This window comes from Macrosteles quadrilineatus, unplaced genomic scaffold (assembly GCF_028750875.1).
Source record: "Macrosteles quadrilineatus isolate MER2022 unplaced genomic scaffold, UCM_ALF_1.0 Scaffold_8__2_contigs__length_117827958, whole genome shotgun sequence".
Taxonomy (NCBI): domain Eukaryota; kingdom Metazoa; phylum Arthropoda; class Insecta; order Hemiptera; family Cicadellidae; genus Macrosteles; species Macrosteles quadrilineatus.
In genome coordinates this window covers 71439437-71455813 of record NW_026542601.1, presented here as the reverse complement: position 1 = coordinate 71455813, position 16377 = coordinate 71439437, and positions in this window count along the sequence as shown.

Sequence of the window (16377 nt, the reverse complement as noted above, 5' to 3'; positions counted from 1 at the left end):
TCCCTTCTTTGATTTCTGGCAATGCTTCTTCTGACGTTATTTATGGCTTTCTCCAAATTTTCCCTCCTTTGATCAGGAGTTAACTTCTCCGAAATAATGTCATTAACATTCCATAAGTTTGTCAGTGCATTGTTACAAGGATGGGCAAACATTAAACCAAAAGCAGTTGATTTAGTCGAACTATTTACAGCAGTATTCAAACTTGTGCCAATCAGTCCCAGATTTGAATCCCATTTATCATGTTGATTACCATAAAAACTCCGTAAAGCATTATTAGTCTCCCTCAAATATCGTTCCGACAAATTTCCGTTTGCTCTGTACGCAGCTAGCTTTCTGTGTTCCACATAGTTATTGAACATGAATTTCTTAAATTCCTTGGATGTAAAATAACTGGCATTATCAGACACAAGTATTCGGGGTACTGAGAAACTATCAAAAATTATCTTCAATTTTTCTATGATGAATTTTGTCTTGCAATCCTTCAGAGGGTACAACCATACAAAACGGGTAAATGCATCGACCACAATTAAAATGTACTGATTGAGTTTATTTGATCGGGGAAATGGTCCAGCTAGGTCAATAAACACAGTGTTTAGAGCTTGAGTTACAGGAACAGATATCAGTCGACCTTCAAACTTACGTTGTTCCGACTTAGACATCAGACAGATCTTACATTCACGGACTTTACCTTTTACGAATTCATTTAATTCAGGATGGTGAAAACTTTCATTTACTTTACTTTGAGTCCTAAAAATTCCCATATGACCACCAATTAATGAGTTGTGATAGAATGCGAATATTACACTAAACAGTTTCTTGGGCAAATAAATCTTCTTTTTAAACAATAAAACTTCATTTTTCAGGGTATAATTTTCATTATTAGTCTTATTCTTGATGCTTTCAATGATTTTCTTACACTCTTCATCGCTCTCTTGATGTACTTTAATGTCCTTAAGATCCAATGGTATTTCATTTAACACATTACAAAAATAGACTTCATTGTTGATATTGCTTAACAGATTAGTTTCGTGAATTTCCGTCTCACTCTCTTTCTCTCCACTAAACATACGTGATAACGCATCAGCTATTATATTCTCCGAACCTTTTACATGTTCAACTGTGAATGGAAGACTAAACAACCTTTCAAACCATCTAGACAATCTTCCACGGCTTTTTCGAGATTTGAGCATGAAACTAAGACCTTGACAATCAGTAACTAATTTAAAACTTCTTACTTCCAAGAATTGATGCCATTTCTCTACACACAATATTACACTATAAGCTTCCTTTTCGTAAGTGCTATAACGCATCTCAGTAGGTGTGAATTTCTTCGAATAGTAAGCAATAGGCATTAGATTCCCCTCCTCATTTCTTTGCAATAAAACACCAGCAGCTGCTAGGTCGCTTGCGTCGGTATGCAATTCAAATTCTTTAGAAAAATCGGCCATTTGTAGTATAGGCGGATTTGCTATCTTACTCTTTAAGGTTTCAAATGCATTTTGACACTCCTCGTTCCATTTAAATTTTACACCTTTCTTTTTCAGCCCAAACAGAGGTAAACATATTTCAGCATATTTAGGAATATATCTAGACCAATAACCACACATTCCTATAAACTGTCGCACTTGCCTCACAGTTTTTGGAGCAGGAAATTTCATTAATGAGTTAGTTCGCTCGGGATCTATTGTGATGCTATCTTGTTTAATAATATGTCCTAAAAAACTTATTTCCTTACAAAAGAATTTGACTTTTTGTGGATTTACTGTAAGTCCGTGTTGTGCTAATCTCTTAATCACTTCTGTAACGTGCTCAATATGGTTTCTCTTATCAGGGCTATATACAACTATATCGTCACAAAAGTTAATCATATACTGAAATTTGATGTCATTAAATATTTTGTCCAAATAATGTGATAGTACGCTACTGCCTATTTTCAATCCAAATGGAATTCTCTTCATACGGAATTTACCAAAAATTGTACTAAAAGATGTTAAATCTCTGGATTCTAAAGCTATGGGACATTGTAAAAATGCTTTGTTTAAATCTATGACTGTAAAATATCTAGCTCCTTTTAGATGCTGATACATATTCTGCATATCTCCTAGCGGGTAATCTACATTGATTAACTTCTTATTGAGTTCAGAGTAGTTAATTACAAGTCTGTCATCTTGAGTCAAAAATGCAGGGGCGCTATATGGACTAGTGGAAACTTCCGCGACATCTTGTTTTATCCAGTCATCAATTATAGCTTTCATCTTCTCTACTTTGGGTGGACTTAAAAAATAAGGGCGGATACTAACAGGTTTATCATCCGTCACTTTAAGCTCAATTTCCAAATCAAGTGCTGATCCTATCTTATCCGTAAAAACAGTAGGAAAATTCTTAATTAACTTCTCAGCTTCTTCACACATTTCAACATCTCCTACTTTAATACTACTTAAGCTTAATTCACTCAGGTTTGTACTTGGAATTAACTTAATTTCATCTTCAGGTTTAAATGTAAAATAACCCATTTGTCGATCCATATTTAGGTTTAACTTGCTTGCACACATAAAAGGGTATCCTAAAATCATGTCAAAATATTTTAACTCAACCACTAAAAATGTTTGTTTCCAGGTAAATGATTTTATCTTAATCAAAATTTCACATTGCTTATTTATGTTCAAAGGTTCATTGTTTGCAGCTACTATGGTTCCCTGCCAAGTATTTTCACTCATAATTAATTTATTTCCCAATAATCTATTGTACAAATCCAAGCTTATAAAGTTTTGACTAGCTCCAGTGTCTAACAAAGCTCCCACATTTAATTTGTTTCCTAAATCCACAGAAATACAGGGTAAATGTGTTACAGTTTTAGCTTTTACTTTCTTTAATCCAGGTGAATTTATTTTATTAAAATCCTTAACAACTCTTCTCAGTTCAGACTTAAAATTGGGACTATGAGAACTATATACAGGTTTATTATTTCCGAATTCTTTCTTGCCGTCAGGAAAAACAGATTTGTAGTCTAGGCTACATGTTTTTCCCGGCTTAACTAGTTTTTTGGATCTGGTCTGTAACAATTACGAGCAATATGACCTACTCTTTGACATTTGAAACAAACAGGCCTCTCATTGTTACGATTTGAGTAGTGACTTTTAGGTCGTTGAACTCCTGGGTTAGGTTTATCCATCCTAGGCTTATCATCAGTTGATAGATAAGGCTTGCTAACACTACTATTACTAACTGGAAAACCTTGATTTCTGAGGTAATCATTGTATGTTACATTATTTAAACTTATACAAAGATGATCTAAGTCTAAAAATGTTTCAGGGTTCTTCTCAAATATTAGTTTGTTGCGCAAATCAGGATGTATTCCATTCTTAATAAAACTAACAAGTTGACTCTCAGTTAAATCACACTTTAATACCTGGTGGTTTATTTTTATTTCATGCACATATATAGACAAAGGTTCAAGGTGTTTTTGAGGTCGAAAAATTAAATCTTGTTTCAGCTTTTCCCTTAAGGTGATTGGCAAAAATGTAGTGATTATATTAGCATGCAACAAATCAATTGATTTTGATTCCCTTTTGAATTCTAATATTTTATTCACTAATGGTGCTGTAGAATAAATTGGTAGAATCTCATACAAATCTTGCTCAGATAAAGAAGTTTCATTTCGGACAGTAACTAGGTTTCTCAAAAACTGCAACAATGTGTTTGTTTCTAAACCATTACACACAGGAAAATTTTTTAAATAAATTTCCAATGGGTTTGACAACTTTGTAAAAAGGCTACTAGGACTTAGGCTACTATTTACAACTGTACATGAGTTTGGTTGATTATTTATGACTTGACCCGGCACATTTTGTTGAAAACAATCCATTTCTACTTTTTGAGGTGTTGATGAAGTGAAGTTTTCAGTTGGTGGAACTACAGATTTAGACTGGTTTAATTTGTCCCCAATTATTTCATGCTCAACTATAGAGTTATTCAGCTCCTCTTCAAAATCCCCCATTTCCTGGTCTGAGAAGGTATGCATTGTTTTAAATTGCTCAAAACTATTTAAGATTTGCTGATTTAATTTGTCTAAACTAACTTTCTTATCCGGATCCAGCTTACATTGTAATAGATTAGTAGTCCGGTTTTGTACATGCACTAGTTTAGCCTTGATTTTAGCTATTTTAAGTTTAGTCTCATTTTCCCTACACTGTTCAATTAGAGAATCAATTTGTTCACACTTTTCCCCAATTATCGTTATTTCCCCAGATAAAGTGTATGAACCTTTTAAATTTGTTAAATCGGTATTCTGGTTAATACAAGATCTTAAAGTTTTTCTTAAAGAGTCTACATCACTATCACTCGTTTCTTCCCCTCTTATTCTTATCTCGTACAGAAGTTCTTCTTTGTTTAGATAATTTAAATTGTATTTTGACATGTTGAAATTTTCAGCCTCTATTTATTTTCTGTAGTTCTTCTAACATAGGCATAATCCTCAATAATCATGTAGGCCTATGTATTTCTCACTTTTACCAGCTTCTAATTTTAAATGATTCATGAGCAGAGTTGCGCACTTGTATACCCCTACCTTGTAGCCAATTAGGTAGTATACTTTAATTTAGGATGAATCTAATTTAAGCTGGTAGTAGAAGTGAGATAAATTAAAAGACAAAGTAGGCCAAAGATGCATTTATTTTACGGATGTCAAATTTCTCAAAATACACTTTCCAAATGAAATTAAATATCCAGTTGTTACTTCCAAAAATTATACTAAATAATAAAATAGTGGAAAGATCTTACTTTAAACAGAGACACTGGTTTAATGGTCAGAAAAGGCACTAGCAGATACCATGCAAACTAGAAGTGGTGCAAAAAGCTACTGGACCAATCATAAGAAGGTGAACAAGAAGTGGTAGTACCAAGAAGTGGTTGATTTCTGTAATTTTCTACAGCAACCACAACTTAGATGACCATATTTCCAGTGAACTTAAAACTGACAAAGTTGAACCTGGTTATCACTAACCACTACCAACCCTACAAAACTAAAACTTCTAAACTGCTGGTCACTCTTTCTTAATCTTTCTAGCCAATGATTAAATAATATTGATTTTGTTTTGTTATTTCACATAAAAACTAACTACCATCGGTACATAACACAATGGTGTAGGACGATTCTAGATTGAATTGAATCAAGATGTAAGGCTTAAAAAGTTAATACAGTATAATCTGATTCTCTAAGGGATATAGAGTTAGACGGGGAGAGTGAGTGTGGGTTTTGTTTATAACACGTTTGAGCTCATAAAATTTTACACTGGGGAAGTGAAAACTGACAGAACATTGGGCAGGGCGGATTATAGCTGGCCGGGGTTTTATAGCAGATCGTTATAAGGGCAACTATTTTTCATTTCGATTTCAATGTTTTAAAACTCTTCCTCATATCAAAACGCTATTGCCTCTTCTTGCTATTTTGTACTGTTTCAGAAACGTAATATTCGTAAAAAAAATTTTTAGTTGTTTTAAACACGACAACGACTCACCATTTGAAACATTATTTCTAATAGTACATTAGGAAATATTTTTTATAGTACCGATAACTTTAATTTTTCTTGAATATTTTGGCTTTTACTATTTCATACTGTTATTAACTATTCTAAAAAACAGTTTTGAATTTATTAAATTAGTTTTATTGAAAGCTCCTTATTTCATCACCCGAACACATTACTTGAATATGTTACATATCAATGCTCTGTGAGCGCATGGTATCATGAGCATGATATTACCGTTGTTAACGTATTACGATAATGTTACCAGCTCTAGTGCCTTTAATATTAGCTTTTAAAATGTAGATAACTACATTCTGTGTATGTCTCATTAGAAGCTGATACGTACAAAGCAGCTAAACTTAATTATTTAAATTATTTCTTTGTTGATTTTAATTGATGAGTGTTTGAATAAGATTATTTACGTTGATAAGTAAAATTATAATATTTGAAGGCTGCTCTTGTATATGAGTCAAATAGACTTTACATGTTCCCAGGAGAATATAAACTTCTTATTGTTGAATTTACTTGAGTTTTATCAATATTATATTTGAGTAATTTTGTTACAACAAGGAAATTTGGATTATAAAAAGTTATCCTCAAAATGTTGTGAATAACGCAGTTTGTTTGTACTTACGTCAAAGAATGTACCGTTTATAGCTAATCAACACAAAGAGTCCGGTTGTGTTGGAGGTCTTTATAAAAGACAAAATCATGCACTGAATATCATACAACTATAAATTAATATCCATTATACAGCCATGGGTCTGCTTGAAAGGCATATATATATTTAAAGTTAATATCCAATATTGATTTTTTTATACAAAAAACATAATGTTATAGATGAACGTAGTAAAGGTTTATTCACACAAATACTGTAGAAATGTTACTAATGCTACCACCACCGTGGACCTTTTAACTATGGATTTTGCACTATTGTCAGAACTAGGATAATTTGTAATCAAGGTACTGTAATCATCAAAACACTGGCCACCTTCAAAACCAAATACTAGGCCAAAAACAGGCCTATACAGTTTATTAAATGAAGCGTAATTCTCGTACAATTAAACATAACAGTAACAATGCCTCAATCGATATATTCAAGAAATCTTTTCAATTCAATGTTTCTTTAATCTTATACATTTTTAAGAGTTTGTTGTGGATTAATTCTACGAATCGACAAATGTTAGCATAGAAATTGGTCATTGTTTGAGCTAAGGAAAACCTTTGTCTATAATGGAATATATTTTAAATTTTTGTATGTATTTCCACTGCGGTCATTAGAATGACGTATTTACTTTCGCCTTTTCCATATTGGATTTATGTAACTAACTAATTATATCTTTACTAAAATTTTTACTTAAAAGTTTCATTAAAAGTAATCTGAGGTAAATGTGCTACGTGCAGGAGACTATTCAACAAGAATTGGTCCCATGTAAATTTTTACTTGAATAAGATTACTTTAATGTTGGTTAAATGTTGAATTTTGCTCCAGGCCTACTATATATATATATATAGTATATATAGTATATATAGTATATATATAGTATATATATATAAATTTTATATGTCCTTATTTTAAAACCATTTGGCAAATGAAGCCTCATTTATACATAAAAACAGTTGATGAATCAGAGGAGACTAAACGGTAAAGGAATTAACAATCAAATTACACCGGAAAGTCTACTCGACATCTCATTTCAATCAGTATTCTCCACTGTAATTATTTACAGACCATTTCGTTATTGTTTTTTTTTTTTTTTTTTTTTTTATTATGTTCAAAACTTATATTGTAAATTGTAATTTCAAGATCGAATGAATAAATTGTATTTTAAATGCAGTTATTTAATACAAATTTCGTATTTAATTGACATTTCAATAAACCCTCAGTCGGGATTAAACACTATACTTTAGAATTGTTACCTTATTGCTGCTGCTAGTTCACGAATGAATTGATTTTTACCAATGTTTACATAAAAGTCATGTCACTTGCCTGCTTAAATTTATTTTATGGTGAAATCTAATTAATGTTTAACTATTCCCCTTGATTATTCTCCAAACAGTTTCTAAACTTAGCAGACGGGTGACTATCACAATCTTGACTCCCCTTGAGGTTAGTTCGAGATGCTTGTTATCTTCTTGTTCTGAGATTGACAAACTTTTAAACAGGTGTCATGTGTGCTGAACTACGTCTGTAAATATGAAACATCTTTCGTGTTCTTCTCTCTTTAGGGTTTTTGGAAATGTATATAGTTTGCTATATTAAATAAATGTTATATTCTATGCACTACCTCTTTTACATCGTGTTTAAATATGCTTATTATTGAAGCTTAATTATGAAATCAAAGTTTAGGAATATCATCTATCTTGTAGGGTATTTTCATTCAAGGTAGTAATTGAATAAAAATAATAAGTATCTCGCAAACGTGATGGTGTGTTTAGTATTTTTTTTTTTTTTTTTGCTCCTGACCTGGAGCAGCCTAACTCATACAAACTAAAAATGCATAATCAGTAATCAGACATATATTGATTACTGTCTAAGTTGTAGATATGGGTTGTTTCCACTTTTATTTTTGAAATAAATTAGATGCCTCACAAATGAAAAAAGGAGAATAAGAAGGGAGTTGTTTGAAAATAACTACTCTTATTTAAGTATTTGTTAAACTATATTCACCACCAAATAAGTTTTACAGTAGCATTGCATTCGATCATGAACAAATTTTAAAAATAATCAGAACTGATTGTAACAAAAATAAATTATTGAACAAAACTGCTTCTGTCCGTCCTGAAAATGAAATGTATATAAATTTTCAAACAATAAAGACAACCAATGCAACAATCCATTACTATACTTCTAGATGGCTTTCGTTTTTAGATTTGAATGTTTTTTTTAATGGTTTAGACATATTTTCAGATGTATTGGTAACTAACAAAACTTTGATATCCTAACTTTATTTTTTCATGCCACATAGCTTAGCATATTAGGTTCAGAAAGTATGGTTGGCTAACCCATCCTTATAAACTGATGTTTATTTTATAAAAACACACTTCATTATACTCAAAGAATAAAAAGTCAGTTTATAAAATGTATAATGGTAATAAAAATGAAAAGATAATTAAATGTACCTCTTTGAATGAACCTAAAATTCAATAGTGGTCTGTGTAATTATCCAGATTCAAATAGAAATTTAGATCTACAGGGATTCAACTCTCTGTTTCGATCTTGTAGATTTTATGGTAATTTAACCTCCAAGATTGCTGTCTGGTTTGGCCATTTCTTGTAGCTACTCAATTTGACTGGATTTCTTCACACTAATACCCTTTAATACATGCAAATATTGTACTTTCCTAAATAACAAACATTTAATGCATCAGAAGAATAATTGGATAGTTTGTTTTTTCGTTTATTTTACTTAATCCCAATTTGGGGTTTAGTAAAGAAGTAATAGTTTACCTTGGTCCCCTGAACAATTTCGTGCAAGTAGAAAGTAAGTTTCAGACGGAGGAAAAATTAGTATGTTTGACATAAAAAAAAACTTAATAAGTAAACGGAGTAGGTACATAATTGTAAATCCTTATGCAAATAGGTATTATTTTTCATTACCAGTATAAATAAAGAATTGTCACTCCTTCTAAGCTAAGATTGTACTAAAAGTTATATGCGATTCATAAACTACTAAATAAACTATCTGATGTGAATAATGAGAATATCGTAATTTGAAAATTTGTATTATATTAAGACTACTAAAATACACAGATTTAGTTAAGAAGACAGATGAAAATTTTAATGTGGTGTCTACTAAAATTCATTACTGAAGTATTATAGTAAAATTAGCTGGATTTATATACTTCTTTACAGTACAATTTAAACAAGTCACTAACTATAGATTCTAATATTACATCGTAAACCAAACGATGAGAGTTCAGTAAACAACCAAATATAATAATTATATATTGGTAATGCTAGCTTACACCAAGGATCTCAAAGTGACAGAAAGCGGTGCTTTGTGTTCTGAGGTCCCGGGTTCAAATTTTGCCAACCATCAATGGACTTTATCCATGTGATAATGCCGCCACTCTTTATCACTAGCCTGAAGAAATTAGAAAAACAATTCTGTGCTAGAACTAGCATCCTGGGATATGAAGATGGGACACATACAAAAATCAAAGGGGATTAAGCTAATATTTTAATGAAATAAAATAGTCCAATGGAGATGTTATGTTTTACCGCTGACAACACAAATTGTATTCTTCGTAGCATTTCTTGCATTTGCATGAATAACGGAAATAGTTTAATTTGCTCTAGTTTCCCTTGAGGTTATGAAACTGGTTTATGTAAACGGTTTAACCATTGCGTTGTTTCAATGGTTTTTATTCTATTGAAGCGTGTTTTTTTTACTTTTTATAGTTAAATTAATAAAACCATTCTTTTATTAACGATTGTTTGAAACTGTTGTGCATCAAAGTAGACAAATCTCCCTGTGTGAAGTCAATAATATATTTTTAATGAATAATTTTCAATATTAGAAGTGTACAAAGGTACCAAAATAGCTCGGTGGCTGGGATGAAATTTTTACAGGATTTAAGAAATAAATCTGAGTGCTGCTGTAACCAAATAGATATTGATGTTTTAAAACTGAGCCGGGTTGTCCTTGAACCTTGGACTTTGAAAACTTCAGTAAAGTTTAAAAGCATTGACAGTACAGTTCACTGGCTATCTAGGTCTTAGTCAGCAAAGAAGCGTTCAGATCATTCATTCTTCCCTTATACTTTATTCAACTCTGCTTCAAACTACCCATTGGCGTGTCGTCATTGTTGTTGAACAAGTTAGTCGAAGAGTTATAAAACAAACTTTATTTATGAACAAATATTGAGTAAAACCTTATTATATATGGAGAAGATTTTCCTTGAAAAAAAAGAAGTTAAGGAGAATTCGGCTCAGTTTCAAACCGTCAAAATCTATTTGGTATGCACCACCCTTCCGATTATTTGTTACACTCTGTTAAATAATACATTTCTCAGAAAATAGTCTCGTAAAATATAACGTGAGATACGTGCGATAGAAGAAGATTATACTCGCATTAATTTATGAAAAATAGCTGTGGATGAAATACTCATGAGAATAAAACCGTGTACAATATGATTTTTGTCAAAAATATGAAAACCCAACGAGGTGTTAAACTTACTATCTTACACGTGTGGGACCAGTGACCTGTTTATTTGCTATTTCTACCGTAACGCTCATTCTGTGTCTTGAAATTGCCACATAACCTTCTTTGTGGATATAGACGTACAGTTGAGAGTTTGTTGAACTGACAAAAATGTCAATCCAACATCGATTACTTTGAGTTAACGTAAGAAATAAGGCAATGTCATTTTATTTTTTTTATTTTTTGTAGCAGTATTTAAAAATAAACATTGTGGAGGATAAGCACCAATATAAACAACAGTGCTTGTGTCATTATCGTTGGTTATACTTACTGCTATAAGTGATATAGAAAAGATTATATCCGTTATATTTAGCCACGAAATAAACGCGATCTAAATGGCTTTGCAATCGCCTCGGAAATATACAAAACACATTACATGTTTAGAGTGAAGCATATAGACTAATGATGTGACACATTACTCTGAGTATCATATAATACTATCTACTGTGGAAGACATTGATGTAACACTAATCCACGATATACTAGGAGGTCATAGGAGTATGTTCTTAGTTTAATATTAACTTTATCAGATGTACGCCGCACGTAAATAATCACAACCATGCAATATTCTATTCTTTCTAACTTTATTTTATGCTTTTTCGGATAAGTTGCTGGTATATTGTCAAGTATAACAGGATTTTTACTATTATTGTAAAACTTTTAATACAGTATAGTTGTTTTAAAGGTAAAATTCAAACGCAATCACGTAAGTTTTGTGTTCTTTGACACGTCTGAAAATGTTTAAATAAAATCAAATCGTTCATTTGTTTACGAATATGAGTTTTTTTTTTTTTAACAACTGTCACCATTTTCACCACCTCGCTGTATGTTGTTGTCATGCCAGGACATTGACGAAATGAAGTTTTGGTCCAAACATTTTCCATTCCTGGATTAAAACCAATGATTTACTTACAACCAAGGTAACCCACCTATTCATTGATTATGTATTTATATGATTGACAGGATTTATTGATCATTTATCATTGAAAACTAATCTAGCCTTATTTTGAATGTGAAATCTGTTACACTACTTCAAGACTTTTTAATAAATCTTTCTCAAATTTTCGAGTTTGATTTTTGAGGTGATATATTAGTTTTAGTTCCACCTGAAACAAAAAAAGTTGTTGTCGAAGTGATGTCTGTCGTGCGTGTGTGTCTGTCTGTATGTATGGATGTGTACAAAGCTATAGTCAATTTTTGATGAAATTGGGTATGTAGTTACTAATCCTTGGTATATCCACGTGTTTTTTTTTTATTTCTTTGAAATTCTGATTTTTTAATGGTGATTTTTCAGTAAAAACCAATCGAAAAATCTAATAACGTTGAAAATGGCCCGAACGATTTTGATCAGTTTTAGTATGCTTTGGATTCTTTAAATTTAGTAGACCATTAAATTCTGAACAAAATTGTAGAACCCTCTTTCTGTAAATATTATGATTCAAAGGTTATTGTAACTTATGTTATATGTCCATTAAAACGCATTAAATAAGAGAAAATCAGATTTTGGAAAAAAATCGGCTTTGATTGAAATTGGTAGGGTATATGATGGTCCTTATAACTCCTAACAACATAGTGCAATTCCCCATTGTTGTAAAATTACGGTTCACAAGATAGTGTAACTTCACATTTGAAAAAAAAACGGAAAAGTTCTTCCAAAAAAGTTCCGGTTGAAATTTGTTGGTTATGGTCCCTAAAATTCTGAACAAAATAGTGCAACCACCCATTCCTGTAAAAATTGTGGTTCAAAATTTAATGAAACTTTTGTGATTTTACCTACCGTCATAGTTAGGCCCTACTCTCATTGCTTATACTTACCCATGAAAAAGGTTGTTGACAAGCTAAAGGAAGAAAGTATGTGGCAGATTGCTGATACCGTTTATTTTAATTTGGTATGGCCACGCCATCAAACTACTACGATTCAGGTTAAAATAAAATAAGAACAAAACACTCCTTGTAAATGTTGAAATGCTTACATACCCTAAGCTAGCATTTCTCCAGATTTTTCTAAAACCATTCAACTTGCGTGATATGTGTTGTTAGGTTACTTTCTTTGTATTTAATAATAACTTGCCAGTTGTTAGAAAAGAGAACAAATTGAAAGATTAACTTTCGCTGTCCTAATGCAAACATGCTGTAAACCAAGCCATTTATACACAAATAGTACGCACTAAGCTCTTACAAAGCCATCATTCTAACGATATTATCTGCTTTGCGCAGTCTTAAACCAACGATGTTTAATTGATGTAAAATAACTTTAATACTCCAATACATTTCAAACTAGCACATACATATTAAGTCCAATATTATTTACACCTTTATGTTTGGAAACTACCAAGTATCACTTTTGTCTATGACAGAATACAATCTGCTTTTAATTTGAGAAGTTCATTAGACACATATTACACGTATACTAACAAACCCGAAAAAATAACTTCTTATGAAGCATTATACACTTAACGACATTAAATATATTGGCAGATAAATTGTGTATTAATTGTGACTTGAATATCTTTGGTGGAAGCAGCACCAACAAGAGTTATTGCTGTTATAATCGATAACTACTCCTAATTTGAAGTCTTCCCCTTATAATATCCTTGGCAATATACTGTTTCTCAACTTCTGTACTTGGAAAAAAGTAATCCTTGGTGGTATGAATAGAGACCGGTTTCAATCCTCTCGAGGTGTCATGATTAATCCCTAACGTGAAAAAATTATTACGGCAAAAATTATGAAAAAGATCATAAACAAAACACGAACATAGACACACATTTTTGTAAAAAAAATACTGCATGACCATAAAACTATTAATCATGGCGGGGTTCTAGGTTCAGAGGGTCTGTCTAGGCTGACCGTCGCGTCGTCGTGTTCTTCCTTTGCCCTTGTACCACCCTTTTTTTGTATCAGAACTTATGTCGTATTAGGTATCAGATCATTACCGGTATGTCGTCTTTTGATAATTTCTCTAGGATTTAGACTTATTTGTACAACATCTGATTTTAACGACGTCTTTCCGCTGAGTATAGGTCCGTTGAGGGGTTTTTCGGCCTTGAAAATCTCACACTCCAGAAAATACACTTCAAAATAGTATCCAGAAAACAACATTTTTTTTTTAGGAAAATGTCCTAACGATGGTTTTGTGAATATTTAAAACATTCTGGTTATTATTAATCGGATGATCAGCAAACGCAGAGTCTAAAACTGTGAATGGACAGTTTTGGTAAGGAACACCCCTTATTTTATATAGTTTACCTAAATGCAAGTCATATAAACTAAATGAAACATTTGAGCTCAATATTTTTGCCAGGGTAAGTTAGTACACAACCACAAAGTCCTTAAAAAGGTTCCTTTGTATTTTCAGATAACCGTTATTACAAGAGTGTTCAGACATTTGAATTAAACTGTGTGCTATTCCAGTCATATAATAACCTAATGTAAAAAAAACATTTATCAAATATTCCTTTCAGTTTTGAGGGTTTATTTTCACAAATTATTAACAACCATCTTATTTATTTAAATATCTATTGAATATAATTACAGTATACATTGTATACAACATAGTATTTAATATTTCTACTAACTTATCACAATACATTTTAAGTTATTCTGGCAGCAATGTGTTAGTAAAAGTCTCATTTTATGATTGAAAGCAAAACTTGATCGATTATTTAAATAGCATTTTCTTCCAATACAATATTTAATTGTCAGAAGTATATCTTTACAGAAATTGCCTAAATTTTTCTATAGAATGTTAAGAATCATTAGTGCAAATACAGTAAGAGGAAGAAAGATAAGTATACACGTTGTTACTATTAATTAATAGTTACTATTAATATGACACAACAGTTCGTTGGCTTAAGTCAATTGTTGAAATATATTTAGATATTGCTAACCCCATTATGTCGTATCGACCTCTTTCATTTAAAATTTGGTAAGTAATTAATTTATTACAACCGTTTATTATTATAGTATATTTCATCACTAGGGCCTAAAGTGACTCTTTTTGTCCGTGGAGTGAACTATATTTTTCGTCATACTGCATCATTAATTCACAAATTAAGCTAAAAAACTAAGTATTTTTTATGAATAGATGACCTCTCAAAACAACTTCCATCTTGTTTTAAATTCCACCAAATGCAAATAAGCAGCTGTCAGCTGAAGTGATTCAATAATTTCGTCTATTATGATTGTATTACAGTAGGCTATATTATACCATCGATATGTTGAGCGATCGACAACAGTAGCCTAACTTACTACCTTACCTAGTAGATACTTTACATAATAAATCAATCGATAAATAATTTCAATGGATACGATTGCCACTCCCAAAATATACAACTGTTTACAACAGCAGATTTTTACTCTATGGAGACTAAAAATGAGGAAGTAAAAATGCTACTTTAGACCCACAACGCATGCATTAAAAATTGCGGTTTTCGCTGTCGTATGACAAAAACGTTATTTTTAATATTGTACAAATCTGCTTTGGAAAAGTGTTTGCTTGTTTGTAATTCTGAAGTACATCTCCATGTGAATAACAAGCAAATCTCTATGTGAATAACATAACTATTGCATCATCAGTGTTCATTTTCAATTATGGACATTATTTATTTAACCAATGTTGTTATTAGATAATATCATTTTCGATTGGATACTGGATACATAAGCTACGACAATTTCTATAAAAAAGCTGGTTACTTATTTAACATGGGGATAGAATGTAAAGTTGTATTGGTAATCAAAGATAACATAGAATACATTATTTTATTTTATAACTAAGTTAACTGACATGTAGTAAATTTAAAACTCATTACTCATACGAAACACATTACATTAAAGACTCAACAACTTACCTGACACCTAAGGTATTTAGTAAAGGAAATAACAAGAGAGTAGCCTTTCTAGAGTAGTATATTTTTTAACGTTAATCTTTTTACAAGTAAGCTACTCTTTATTCAAAGAACCATTTGCATTTCAAATGCTGAAATATGGGAAAACTTTTGCGTTGTAAAATATGGCCCTTTAGGAATTCAGGGAAGTAACTATAAAAACATAAAACGATAAAAGTAACTGTGTTTTGTTTCTCCTTTATATGAATTAGTTTTGACGTAATATTTTACATTAAAATTGAAGATTTTAAATATAAGAGGGTTTTCAAGTACTTTGGAGAAGATATCTTGTGCAGTGTTACTTGTTTTTCAGTGGCGATAGTTTGATTTTTTTCATTATCGGCGTGTGGCAAATACTTAAAACCCTTTAAGGCTCTCAAAATGTCACAAAAAGGTTTTAACACATGCAAAAACATCAATTAACTTGCATTTATTAATATAATATAACTCGAAGGATTATTTAAGGCTAAATTGTTCTAAACCAGTTTCAACGCAGGTCTGTCAGTCGCTGTGCCGGCGTCCGTCAGTCAATTTTAGATATCTTTACACCGATATTTAGGGATTGTTCGGATGGCTGACTTGTGTGTCATAAAAAATCTGTTAAAATTCATGTTTAGCTTCTAAACAGTGATTTAATAAAAAAAGGCTTTACTACCCTTCGTCAAAAGAGCTCATTAATTTGTAACTCGCGTTACTTTTGATAAATATAAACTTTCTGCAAATATAAACATAGGTATCTCAATAATTTAAATATCTATCCAG